Below are 14,325 nucleotides of genomic sequence, written 5' to 3'. Positions count from 1 at the left end.
CCAGAAGTGCCATAGCCACTACCACCTAGAAACAGGGTGGCCAGCCTTGGGCCACTGTGTCCAGCTGTTTTGAAAGATAGGCCACTGGGTGATGCCAGGACCCCAGAAGCTGAGTTAGAACTCCCACCATAATGCTCTGTCTCTCATGGACATATAGTAAGAAGGGCTTTTCCAAGTTAGGCAGTCCCAGTAGTGGGGCACTCATAGCACCCTTTTTATGTCTGTGAATGCCTTTTGTTGAACTGTTTCCCAGATCAGGGGTTCTTTTTCCTTCCCTTTGGCTGCTTCATGTAGGGGTTTGGCCAGCACTGCAAAGTTAGGGATCCAGATCCTGCAGAAACCTGCGGCCCTCAGACAATTCACAGACCTGTCTTCAGGAGTTGGGGGTCAGGATGGAACAGACAGCCTGTTTGCACTCTGATCTCAGTTGGCATTGTCCTTGGGAGATATAGAATCCGAAATATTTGACTTTATTGTGGCATATCTGGGCCTTTTTCTTAGATACCTTGTATCCTGTTTCCCAAAGCAGATTGAGGAGGAGTTCAATCCCTTTCATACATTCTTGGTGGGTCCCTCCAGCCAGCAACAGATCATCAATGTATTGGAGAAGAATGCATCCACTTTGTTTGACTGGGAAAGCCTGTAGGTCGGAAGCCAGGCTTGTGTTGAAAATGGTTGGGAAGTTCCTGGAGGCAACCATGTCTAAGTTAATTGTCCTTCAGTCCCCTCAGGACTGTCCCATTGGAAAGCAAAAATGGTTTGACTCTAGGGAGCCAGTCTGATGTGGAAGAAGGCATCTTTAAGGTCCAGACAGGCGAAGTAAGCAGTGTCCGCAGGGATTAAGCTCAGAAGCATGTATAGATTAGGAACAGCAGGGTGCAGGGTGACAGTTGCTTGGTTAATTGCCCTGAGGTCTTGTACCAGTTGGAAGTTGTTGGTCCCTGGCTTCGGGAAGCTCCAGCAATGTTGGTGTCAAGGCCTCTAGACTAAACAAATGTCATTTATCCCCCTGGGGAATTGTGAAGGACAGGATCTGAGCCTCTGAATCTCCCAGTGTTAGAGACATCTCTCCAGTCTTTGAGAAAGTTATTTTGGCCTGTAACTTACTCAATAGATCTCTTCCAATTAGGGATATTGGGCAGGTATACCTTGATCTCCTCCAAGCTGGGCAGGTAGAGAAACTCAGGACTGGCATCTCTTTTTCCTATGTTGCATCTTTTGGGAAGTAAGAAGATATGTTTCTGTCTGCTCCCTGTTGCTCCAATGATGGTAGTTTGTCTCTGAAAGGTCCAAGAGGCTGTTTGACTACCAAATGTTTGGCTCCAGTATCCACCATGAAGTTTATAGGCTGGCCCCCACCATCATTTGGACCAAGGGCTCCTGGGGGCCCAGGGAAAGGGAGCCCAGTTGGTCCTAGTCACTTTCATATTGTTCAAGTTCAGCCAAGCTGATGAAAATTTGCTGAGGTGCCTTGGTAGCCAGTTTTCCTGAGTTGCAATCTCCTTGGGAGGCTTGTCTCTCTCTTGGGGGCTGGAATTGGCCTTTAGTGGTGGCCAGGCACTTGGAACACTCATTTTTCCTGTGACTATCTTCATGAAAGTAGGCACATTCGTTGGGTCTTAAAGGTGGTCTGGAACCAGGTGCATCCTGTGGCTTCCCTCTTGTCATCTTTCATCCTTGGCCCCAGGGCTCTTTTGGAGGTCCCAACTTTTTGACCAGCGCAGCAGGTAGGAGGTCCACCTTCTTCTTCATTCTCTTATCTGCCTTGCAGCAGGCCTCCAGGTCCCAGTTGACAAACACCTAAGTTGCAATTTCTAGGAGTTGGGCAATATTCATGCCAGCAATCCTTTCCAGCTTTTGCAGCTTATAGCAGACATCCCCCTGTGCTTGTCCCACAAAAATGGTGTTGACCATCCTCTGGTTTTCAGGTTGTTCAGGATCAAAGGGCATGTAGAGGTGGAATGCCTCACAGAGCCTTTCATAGAACCGACTGAGACTTCATCTGGCTTTTGGAGGACTTCAGAGATCTTACTCATGTTGGTTGGCTTTTTTCCTCCTGTCTTTAAGCCTCCCAGGAGAGCCTCTCGGTATCGTTCCAGCATCCATAGGCCCTGATCTGTGTTGGGGTCCCATTGTGGATCCTCATCCTGGAAATGGGTCTGGGTATATGTTTGGGCATTTATTATCCTGGCTGGGGCATGGTCTTGGAGTCACTTTAGAGCCACCAGGCTGATGCGGTGTCTCTCTTCTGCATTGAAGAGAGTTATTAAAACTGCCTACAGTCTATCCAGGTGGGCCATTGAGTCTGAACTAATATCTGGACCAGAACAAACATAGCCTGGGGTTTTTCAGTATATGTAGGCATATGATGTTTCCAATTAAAAAGATCAGTCATCGTGAATGGCTGATAGATGAAAGTGGGGGTGTCCTCCCTGCAGGTGTCCATCCTGATCATAGTAAAGGGGACCTCTGGTCTCTCAGAGCAGCATCTGGAGAGCTATTCTACGTGGTGACCCAGTTGAAGGCTGAGTCTGACTTGGTCCATATGGGGTCAGGGTAGGTGATGGTGGGGTCTGTAGAGAATTGGGAGCTGAACTGGTCCCTTCTGATGGGACAGGAGGAGAATTGGAGACACCTCTAGAGTGCAAGCCAGCAATGGGGGCCATAGGGGCAGCAGAGTAGTAGGCTCAGTCAAGTAGGGAGGTGGCAGATACTCCGGGTCTGAGGGCAGAATAGTTGGCTTGGGGGCTGCATGTAGCGATCGCCTCTGGGCATGAGTCTGACCTGGGGCCAATATTTCTCAGGCCAAGAGAATCTGGCAGTGTTTTTCCATGCAGGCCTTTAATCAGGAGGGTGAAGAATGAACCAAGCCTTTCCAAGAACCAACATAGGGGTACTGGTCAGGGTGGCCTTGAGAGTCATTTTCATGTTGGCCAGTAATAACCCTTCTGACTTGATGGATAAGGGAAAGGTCAAAGGACCCTTCAGAAGGCCATCCTACATTGAAAGACGGCCAATTCACCTCACAGAATGCCCTGAGTTTATAAGGAGATAGTGGGACACCATAGTCACCAGAAAAGCTCTTTTAAAAATTCCTCAGCATACAGGCAAGGGGAGTTTGTTTGCTAGGTTTGCCTCCCATGTTTTCCACCCATGATTGGTGCCACAACAAACACTCAATTCCAATCACTTCGTCCACCTCTGGCCGCTCACCTCACAGTGATATTTCACATGCCTCTTAACCTTGATGAGATGATATAAACCCCCATCATGACTTCTCTTGCAAGAGTCGCCATAAACTGTACGAGGATCCCCACAGAACCATGGATCAGGACTCCATACTCGCTTTGTATCTAGGATATGTCTCAGCCACACACGTTCACACATTTTCATTCGCCACCCTAAAATTCCAAAAATCCTGACTGGAAAAGGTGGTTTCCTCTGTAGAATGGGGTACTAAGACATTCCTACCTTTGGGAGTTAATCAAGCTCCCCTTCTACTTTCCTGGGAGTAGGAATCTACTGGGACACAGGCCCTTACCTTGTCTTATGGGTGGAGCTCCCCTGGCCTGGTTCCTGCACCTCTTTGGGTTCCATTGTGCTCAAGGTTTGACCTCCGGGTCCACACAGTGATGTCTTTTCCACTCACGGAAAACTCTCCGTTGGTGCCAGAGTGCAGTCCACATCATCAGGTGTCCTGGGGGCTGAGACAAAGAGACAAGGGATGTGGTCAAGCCACCATCTCTACCATCCTGGACGAGCCCTGATGGAGTTTGTATGTGTTGTCCCCTCCAAAACTCATGTGGAAATTTGATCTCCAATGTGGCAGTGTTGGAAAGTGATTGAGTCATGGGGGCATATCCCTCATGAATGGATTAATGCCCTCCCTGGGGGTGGGGGGATTAATGAGTGACTTCTCGCTCTATTAGTTCCCGCAAGAGCTCGTTGCTTAAAAAGACCCTGGCACCTTCTCTCTCTCTTGCTTCCTGTCTCCATGTGATCTGCTTGTACCCACCGGCTGCCTGCCACTTTCTGCCATGAGTAGAAGCAGCCTGAGGCCCATGCCAGATGCAGCTGTCCCAGAATCGTAAGCCAAATAAACCTCTTTCCTTTATAAATTACCCAGTCTCAGGTATTTCTGTTATAGCGACACAAAACGTACTAAAACAAGCCCCCAAGAAATGTTGCAGCGTGTTACAGTGAACTCAAAAAAAAAAAAAAGGCAAGACACTGAGGCTTGGGGCAGGAAGCAGAGTTTATTGATGCCGGTACTGGCTCAGTGGGCTCATGTCACAAAGGCTGAGCCCTGAACACAGCAGGCTTTTTTTTTATACAGTTCTGTTTCCTGCTTTGGGGAGGTAGTGATTATGTCCTCATTAGGGCAGGTGTGAGGTGTTCAGCAAGTAGGTGTGGGGAGAAATGCTTGTCTTTCCCCTGATGTGGAAAGTCCCTGATCAACAATGGCTACAGCAGGGTGGGGCACAGCTGGGCAAGCACAGGTGCCCAACAGCCATGGCCAGGTGGGACACAGCCGAGTAAGTTCAGTTGCCTCAACTAGTGGGTGATCTGACTTCAAGAACACTTACCCTTCTAAAAACACTTAGAAAAGAGTCTGCATTTATTTTTTGGTTCACCAGGCAAAAATCTAATACATGTAGACACACACACAGCAAAACAGTTTGTATTAAAGTTGTCTCTGTGAAAGGCACACAAAGGTCCCTATAAATCTAATGCCAATAGATGGCTATACAGTGAAGAATGAAATATGACAAACAGGGAAGTACAGAAAGAATTTACCTAAAGACAATGAAAACTGCACAAACATCAGTGGCATATGCTTCTTCTACTCAACATGCATCATCAAATTACATTTTCCAAAGTAAATAATTTTCAAAAATAAGATACTTCTTTTCTCCCAAAACAGCTTATTTCTAGGTCCTTTAAAATCTCCTCTGCTTGTATTTATGGGTGATAAGGGTGTCTGTTTATGAAATGCAACTGACTGGATTTTCAAATGCAGAAGCATGGCAGTTAATCACTACCTCTCTTCTCAGTGTAAACTCATAGAAAGTCTGGATAAAATACAATACAGTATTAAAAACTGAGAATGTACTGGCCATTGGAAGAAAACAACAAGCACTAAAATTGAGTTGTGACTATACATGAACTTGATAGATGACAGGTGTGGGTTGAAGGGATAAAGACTAAATGGTTCTGAAACAATTGTATGTCAATTTAGAAAAAAAATTAGATCTCTATCTCTTACCACTTGCAAAAATAAGTTTCAGATGAACTAAAATAAAAGTGTGGGGAAAAAAACTTTGAATTTAAAAATAACATGTGCAAAATATCAAGTAATTAAAATAGGTTTTAAATTGGTTACATAAGTGTTTAAATGTTCAGCATGACAAAAATTCACCACAAACAAAGTCAAACACAAGTCACTGAAAAACATCTGCAATGCATATATCCTGCAAAAAATTAGTACCTAAACTACAAGAACTCCTGCAAACCAATAAAAGACAATAACCTATTTCTTAAATGGGCAAAACAAGTTATTTACAAATAAAAATATCCAAAAGACCAAAAAACACAAGATAAAATAAAGCACTTTACTAGTAGTTAAAAACATGCAAATTGAAGCAAATAAAAGATTTCGTATTTTATTAGCAAGAAACTTTAAGGTCTGATAACATCCAGTGTCAATGGGGACTCTGACTTTTGGCTCTTAGACTTCAAAGAGTGAGGGGCTCTGATCTAAACTGTAGCTTGAAAGAGTAGTCTTTCAATAGTAGTACTGAAAATAATTCTACTTCCAGGCATAAATCTTACAGAGACCAGAAATCCTTAAGGAAATAAGTATGAGGACATTTACTGATGCTTCGTTAGTAATAGTGAGGTAGGAGGTTCTCACTTTCCCTGGGTTTGGGTTTCAGGACTCAACTCTGGGTTTCAAGGTGCTCCCCAAGGCCTCAGGCCCCTCCTCTAGACCCTCCCTTAGAAGAAAGTTACCAGTGCTTGTTAGACCTATTTTCAGCACCAATACAAGAAAATTGTGACTGCAAGGGGCTGGCCTATCAAATCCAGTGGCTAGGGCTTCTCAGTAGAGAGGGGTTGTATAACTCAGTAGGCTGAGCCTGCTCAGTAAAGTGGAATTTATTCTTTGAATGATTTTCCACTGGAGGCCCGAGAGAGCACAGAATATTCTTGAATATGTCTGGTGAATGTGATAGAATTTGACTAATGAACATGTCATAAAAGGAGACTAGCTGAGCATGTGCAAGACTATGTTACCTAACAGGGAACTACTCCTTTAATTGAATATTCATTAGATAGCACTACTATGTATTACACAGTAAAACTATAAAAGCTGAATCCCAGTAGGAGGTGGGGCTGTTATTTACTCTTTCTGGGGCCAGCCTGCACTCTGCCTGTGGAGTGTGTATTTCTTTCTTTTTGTATCAAACGTACTTTCAGCAAGCAGATGTTCACTTTCTTGAGTGAGCCTGCACTCTGTGCTAAACTTTATGTGCGTATTTCTTATTTTGTATTAAACTTGGTGCGGGCCCTGCTCAGTCTCTTGAGGTAGGCCACGCTTTCTCTGTGAAGTCTCTATCTCTTATTCATTATATTAAGCATGTCCTCACTTTCTACTGTGACTCTGCTCTTGAATTTTTTTCTTGTGGTGGAGTCAAGAACCTGGTAAGAGGATGGGGTGAGTTGAGGCTGGCTATTGGGCCTTCTCAGACCCTCTTCTCTAGAATCATAAACAGAAACAAAAGCAACAAAACAATAACAACAATAACTGACATAAAAATAAATGTCCATTAATAAGAGACTAGGTGAGTAAACAGTAGTATATTTATACAATTAAAGAGGCCAAGAAGTCCCACAATATGCCATTTATAAGATGGAGAACCAGGAAGGCTAGTAGTACAACTCACAGTGATTCTAAAAAGCCTGAGAACATGGGGAGCCAATGACATAATCCTCAGTCCCAGGCCAAAGGCCCAAGAATGAAGAGTTCCAACGTTCAAGAGCAGGAGAAGATGGATGTCCCAGCTGAAGAAGACAGAGAGAATTCACTCTTCTGTCTTTTTGTTCTGTCTGAACTCTCAGTGGATTAGATAATGCCTGCCCACATTAAGGCAGAGGGATGAGGGGAGATTGAGTTTTAGTGATTAGGTAACTTGTTCAAAGCCACACAACTTCAATATGGTTGAAATGGAACACAAACTGAGTTCTGTTTTAGTGAAAATTGACTTGAAATGTTAATGAAAAAATTTCAATTGAGACTTCAGGAAAATTTTAGGAAGACTTTATTTAGTTACCACCCATTCATATATTTTGATCAATACTATTTTTATAGGAAAGAAAATGTCACTTTCTATGGGATATTATTCTCTTTTGTGTTTCTGATTATATGAAATACTTTTATTACTAATACAGGATGATATTTTGAAAACAGTAAATGTATATCAGTCTTGTTTTCTTAAAAATGCCTTAATCGATGCTGTAATTTATTTAAAATTCATATTGTCCACTTACTATTATTCAGATTTCATTGTTTCCTTATGTTCAGCTGTTTTGTTTCCTTTATATGTAATGTAAACCAAAGAATTTCAATATATTAGTTTGCCAATGCCTTTATTCCTATTTGAATAACTTGTTCTAAAACTATCCTTGGCTCCTGGGACAAATTCTAAACAAATTGCAGAAGCCAAAGAGGGTGTCATGGTTAAATCTACTTAAACAAATCATTTTTCCTCATCTACACTAACTAGTTTCACATAAACAGGTAATATATCATAATCATTTAAAGAAAATTCTCGGTGAAAACAATGTCAGTCTTATCATACTATCATGACTACCAAAATTGTTTCATGGTATGAGAGATTTTCCAATAGAGCTTATTTTGCTATTATTTATTTTATTCCTCATTTTTTAAAAAAATATTTCAAACATATTCTTTTCTAGAATAAAAATAACACCTCACTTTTTAAAATCATTACTAGTTGTAGGGCCTGAACTTAAAAAATGTGAGAGTGATCATTATTTTATTGTTTGTTTTTGCCCAGGATGAGAGCCAGAGTTAACAATGCAAACCTGCTGGGAGAATAGCCACAGAAAAGGAGATTACGGCACTTCTGACTTCACGTAAAGACTAATACTGTTTTCAGCCTATAGTTTCCATTTGCAATAGCACAAGACATTGAAATAATCTTTACTTTTAAGCAGTTCCATTCCAGTCTATGTTCTAGCTGGTCTCTGGTCCCTAAAGAACAATTTAGTCATCTGCTTCACTTTAGGATTGCTTATATTAATACCTATTTTCAATGCTCTTTTCTCCAGAGGTTTTGAAGAAGGTGGTAAAATAACCACATATGTCATCCTTCAAACCAAGACACTTTTGAAGGTTGAAGCAATGCTATTAATAATTACCTCAAGACTACAGGTATAAACCTGGACTATTTCAAGCAGACTAGGACATGTGGTCAACATAACCTATGCATATTAGGATAACATTCTTCTTTTTGATTTTTGAGCCCTACATGTTAAACACAGATCACATTTGATACTGTTCTGTAAGCTTCTCTACAAAAAGAAACCTAGTACTGAATGTTTTCTAAAACTTCAATGATATCAACTCATTAAATCAAAGTTAAAATAGAAAAGGAAGTGAAAAAGACAGCCATATAGATTTGTCTAAATAAAAACATATACTTATGTGTGTATATATGTGTATTTATGTGTATACATATATACAGAGAGTGAGAGAGAGAGAGAGAGAGAGAGAGAGAGAGAGAGAGAGAGCATGCACGTTCAGTCATGTAAAGAAGAAAAGCTGAGAGTTAGGACCCCTGAGTTTTACCTTCATCTATGCCACTATATCACATTTCACTTTTCATACCTGAGTATTTTTTCTGTTTTCTAAAGTGGGGAAAATACCTACACTGTCTCACAGAGATTAAATTGAAATAGTCATTGAGAGACACAGTTTGGAAACACACACGTGCACGTATACACATACTGTTAGAAGTTTGTGAGAAGATTTGTATACCTTAATTTATTTTTCCATGAAATTTATGAAGGACCCTCACGTATATATATACACACACATATATATTTATGATATATATGACATATATATAAATAAATCTATATTTATATAAATCATTATATATATTACATGTATATAAAATGATTTTGATCAAAAGATTTTGACAACCATATATTGCATAGTGTGATTATCCAATCCATCAACCCCTGCATTTTAGGCTCAGGCAAGTTTCTAGAAGACAGCCTTATTTGAGGAAGGAAAGATATTGGACCAAAATTGTTTTGGTGCAAAAAATCTCTGAATTGAGTGCTCCATGTAAATAAAAACATGGAATATCTTGAAGTTATATGCTTCATAAAAAACGTATTATTAGACAAAAGAAATTTACCAAATATTTTGGTAACACAAATGTCAATTATATAATATTATAAATGTATTTGCATGTACAGTTTTAACAATATTCGAGGAAAAAATAGTAGATGTCAGTAGCTTATTCTTGTTCTTTTAATGAGGGTTTCTATGAGAGAAAAATAACTTTAAAAAAAAATAAGATAATTTGGGGAGAAGCCCAAGATCTGCAGAGACCACACACTCTGTGGTGCCAGCACACGACCCAGCAGGAAGGCCTCGCCACTGCCACCCAAATTCATCCCCAGCCTGGCAAAGTGTGTGCCGATCAGAGAGGCACCCAGCCAGAGAGGCACAAGATCCACAGAGACTACGTGCCCTGCGGTGCCAGGACACAACCCAGCAGGTAGGCCGCACCACCGCCGCCCGAATCCATCCCCAGCCCAACCAAGTGCATGCTGACCAGAGAGGTGCCTTCCCAAAGAGGACCAAGACCCAAGGCAACCATGCACCTGAGGCACTAGTGGGCAACTGAGCAGACACTGAGACAGCCATACCAAATTGGCAGCTCCAGCAGCATCCTAGCCAGGCAATAGTGTCAAAGCAGTGGACCCTGAAATCCTTTGCCACAATGACTAAACATCAAAGGAAAGGTACCAGAAATATGAAAAATCAAGAAAGTATACCACCAAAGGGTAATAACTCTCAAGATCTAGATCCTATAGAACAAGAAGCCCTTGAAATGTCTGACAAGGAATTTCAAGTGATAATTCTAAGAAAGCTAAATGAGATACAAGAAAACTCAGCTAGACAACATGATGAAATGAGGAAAAGCATATAGGACCTGAACAAAGAATGTACAAAGAAATCAATGCCCTGAAAAAGAATGCAGCAGAGCTTGCAGAGCTGAAGAATTCATTCAACAAAATAAAAAACACAACAGAGAGTTTAACAAGCAGGCTAGCAGAAGCAGAAGAGAGAACTTTGGACCTTGAAGATGGGCTGTTTGAAATAACACAGGCAGACAATAAAAAAGAAAAAAGAATTAAAAATATTGAAGAAAATCTAAGAGAGATATCAGACAACCTTAAGTGCTCAAATATCTGAGTCAGGGATATTCCAGAAGGGGAGGAAAAAGGAGATTGCATTGAAAACATATTCAACAATGTAGTGGCAGAAAACTTCCCAGGTATCGGAAAAGACACAGATCTTCAGATTCAGGAAGCTCAAAGATCCCCAAACATATTCAACCCCAAAAGGTCTTCTCCAAGACATGTTATAGTCAAATTGGCAAAACTCAAAGACAAAGGGAGAATCTTAAAAGCAGCAAGAGAGAAGTATCAAATGACCTATAAGGGACCCCCAATCAGACTAATGTCAGACTTTTCATCAAAAACCCTAAAAGCCAGAAAGGAATGGGATGATATATTCAAAATACTACAAGACAGAGATTGCCAGCCAAAAACACTACCCTGCAAGGCTGTCCTTCTGAAATGAAGAGCAAATAGTATATTTCTAAGACAAACAAAAACTGTGGGAGTTCACTACCACATGACCACCCATACCAGGAGTTCTTAAGGGAGTACTGGTTTTGGCACCTGAAAAATAACTACCACTTCCATAAAAACTCAAGAAAAATCAAAACCCACTAGTAAAATAAAAATGCCAACAATGAAAAGGAAAAAACAAAAAAAACAAATAAAACCCCAGTTTATCTACAACCCAAGGAACCAACAAATACTGAAGACAAATAGTAAATCAGAAAGAAAGGAATGAAAGGCACTTAAGACATCCAAACAAAAATCAATAAAATGCTACAAGTAAATAAACACTGTTCAATAACAACTCTTAATGTAAAAGGATTAAATCCCTCAATCAAAAGACATAGACTGGCTGACTGGATTAAAAAGGAGTATTTTAAAAGGATTAAAAAGGAGAACCCAACTATATGCTGCCTTTGAGGTACCAACCTCACCTATAAAGACTCACATAGACTAAGAGTGAAAGGATCAAAAAAGATTTATCATGCAAACAGAAATAAAAAGTGAAATGGACTAGCTCTTCTTAAATATGATTAAAGAGACTTTAAACGAAAAACCATAAAAAGAGATAATGAGGGCCACTACATAATGATAAAAGGATTGATCCATCAAGAAAACATAACAATCATAAATATATATGCATCCAATGTCAGAGCAGCCAAGCAAACTCTATTAGACCTAAAGAAGAAGATAGACACTAATACCATAATAGCAAGGAACCTGAACACCCCACGATCAATATTGGACACATCATCTAGGCAAAGAATCAGCAGAGAAACACAAGATCTAAACAAAGCTCTGGACCAACTGGACTTGGCAGATATCTACAGAACATCCAACAACCTCAGAATATTCATTCTTCTCATCATCACGTGGATCATTCTCCAGGGTAGATCATGTGTTAGGTCACAAATCAAGTCTCAAGAAGTTCAAAAAAATTGGAATTATCTCATGTATTTTTTCAGACCAAAATGGATTAAAATTAGAAATCAATAACAAATGAAATTCTGCAAACTATACAAACACATGGAAATTAAACAGTATTCTACTTAATGACATATGGGTCCAAGAAGAAATTGAACAGGAAATCAAAAAATTTCTTGAAACTGATGAAAACAATGATACATCATACCAAAACCTGTGGGATACTGCAAAAGCAGTATTGAGGGGAAAATTTATTGCATTAAATGCTCACTTCAGAAGAATGGAAAGATGGCAAGTGAACAACCTAACACTTCACCTTGAAGAACTAGGAAAACAAGAACAATCCAAACCTAAAGTTAGCAGACGGAAAGAAATCATTAAGATCAGAGCAGAACTGAATGAAATTGAAAACCAAAAAACAATTCAAAAGATCAATGAATCAAAAAGTTGGTTTTTTGAAAAGATAAATAAAATTGACAAACCATTAGCATGGCTAACTAAAAAGAAGAAGAGAGGACACAAATAACAAAAATTAGAAATTAAAAAGGTGATATTACAACTGATACCTCTGAAATACAAGGAATCATTCAAGACTACTATAAACAACTATATGCCAACAAATTTGAAAATCTGGAGGAAATAGATAAATTTCTAGACACACACAAAATGCCAAAACTGAGCCAAAAAGATGTAGAAAATCTGAACAGACCAATAACAATATAAGAGATTGAAGCTGTTATCAGAAGGCTCCCAACAAAGAAAACCCCACGACCAGATGGATTCACAGCAGAATTCTACCAAACATTCAAAGAGGAATTGACACCAGTTCTCTACAAACTATTCCAAAAGATTGAAACAGAGGCAATTCTCCCAAACTCATTCTATGAAGTAAACATCATGCTGATACCCAAACCAGGTAAAGATACAACTTACAAAGAAAACTCCAGACCAATATCCTTGATGAATATAGATTCAAAAATCTTCAATAAAATACTAGCTAACAGAATAAAGCAAGACATACACAAAATTATACACCACGATCAAGTGGGATTCATCCCAGGGATTCAAGGTTGGTTCAACATATGCAAATCAATAAATGTGATACACCATATCAATAAAATCAAAGACAAAGACAGTATGATCATCTCTATAGATGCTGAAAAAGCATTTGAGAAAATTCAGCATTCATTAATGATAAAGACTCTCTATGAGTTAGGTATAGATGGAAAGTATCTCAACATAATTAAAGCCATATATGATAAACCCACCGCCAATATCATCTTGAATAGGAAAAAGCTGAAAGCTTTTCCTTTAAGCACAGGAACTAGACAAGGATGCCCACTCTCACCACTCCTATTCAACATAGTGTTGAAGTACTAGCTACAGCAATCAGAGAAGAGAAGGAAATAAAGGGCATCCAGATTGGAAAAGATGAAGTCAAACTGTCCCTGTTTGCAGATGACAAGATCCTACATATTGAACAGCCTAAAGCCTCTCCAAAAACATCTTGAATTGATAAATGATTTCAGCAAAGTAGCAGGATACAAAATCAACATGCAAATATCAGTAGCATTTTTATTCTACAAAAGTGAACATGCAGAAAGAGAAATCAAGAAAGCTTGCTGATTTATAATAGCCACCAAAAAAACAAAATACTTAGGAATTGAGATAACCAAGGATGTGAAAAATCTCTATAACAAGAACTACAAACCATTGCTGAGAGAAATTAAAGAGGACACAAGAAGATGGAAAGATATCCCATGCTCTTGGATGAGAAGAATCAACATTGTGGAAATGTCCATACTACCCAAAGTGATATACAAATTCAATGCAATCCAATCAAAATTCCAATGATTTTTTTTTTCAGAAATGGAAAAAACTATCCAGACATTTATATAGAATAACAGAAGACCATGCATAGTCAAAGTAATTCTGAGCAAAAATAATAATAATAATAAAGCTGGAGGCATAACACTACCTGACTTTAAACTATACTACAAAGCTATAATAACCAAAGCAGCATGGCACTGGCTTAAAAACAGACACACTCATCAAAGGAATAGAATAGAGAACCCAGAAATCAACCCGCACACCTACAGCCATCTGATCTCTGACAAAGGCACCAAGCCTATACACTGGGGAAGAGACTGCCTCTTCAACAAATGGTGCTGGTATAACTGGATATCCATACGCAGAGAATGAAACTAGATCCATATCTATTACCACATACTAAAATCAACTCAAGATGGATTAAAGAATTAAATATACACCCTGAAACAATAAAACTTCTTAAAGAAAACATAGGAGAAACACTTCAGGAAGTAGGACTGGGCACAGACTTCATGAATTAGACCCCCAAAGCATGGGCAACCAAAGGGAAAATAAACAAATGGGATTATATCAAACTAAAAAGCTTCTGCACAGCAAAAGGAACAATTAGCTGAGTGAAAA

The sequence above is a fragment of the Cynocephalus volans genome, chromosome 6 (assembly GCF_027409185.1).
Source record: "Cynocephalus volans isolate mCynVol1 chromosome 6, mCynVol1.pri, whole genome shotgun sequence".
Lineage (NCBI taxonomy): Eukaryota > Metazoa > Chordata > Mammalia > Dermoptera > Cynocephalidae > Cynocephalus > Cynocephalus volans.
The sequence above is the reverse complement of the archived record's forward strand: the minus strand, read 5'-3'. Positions refer to the sequence as shown.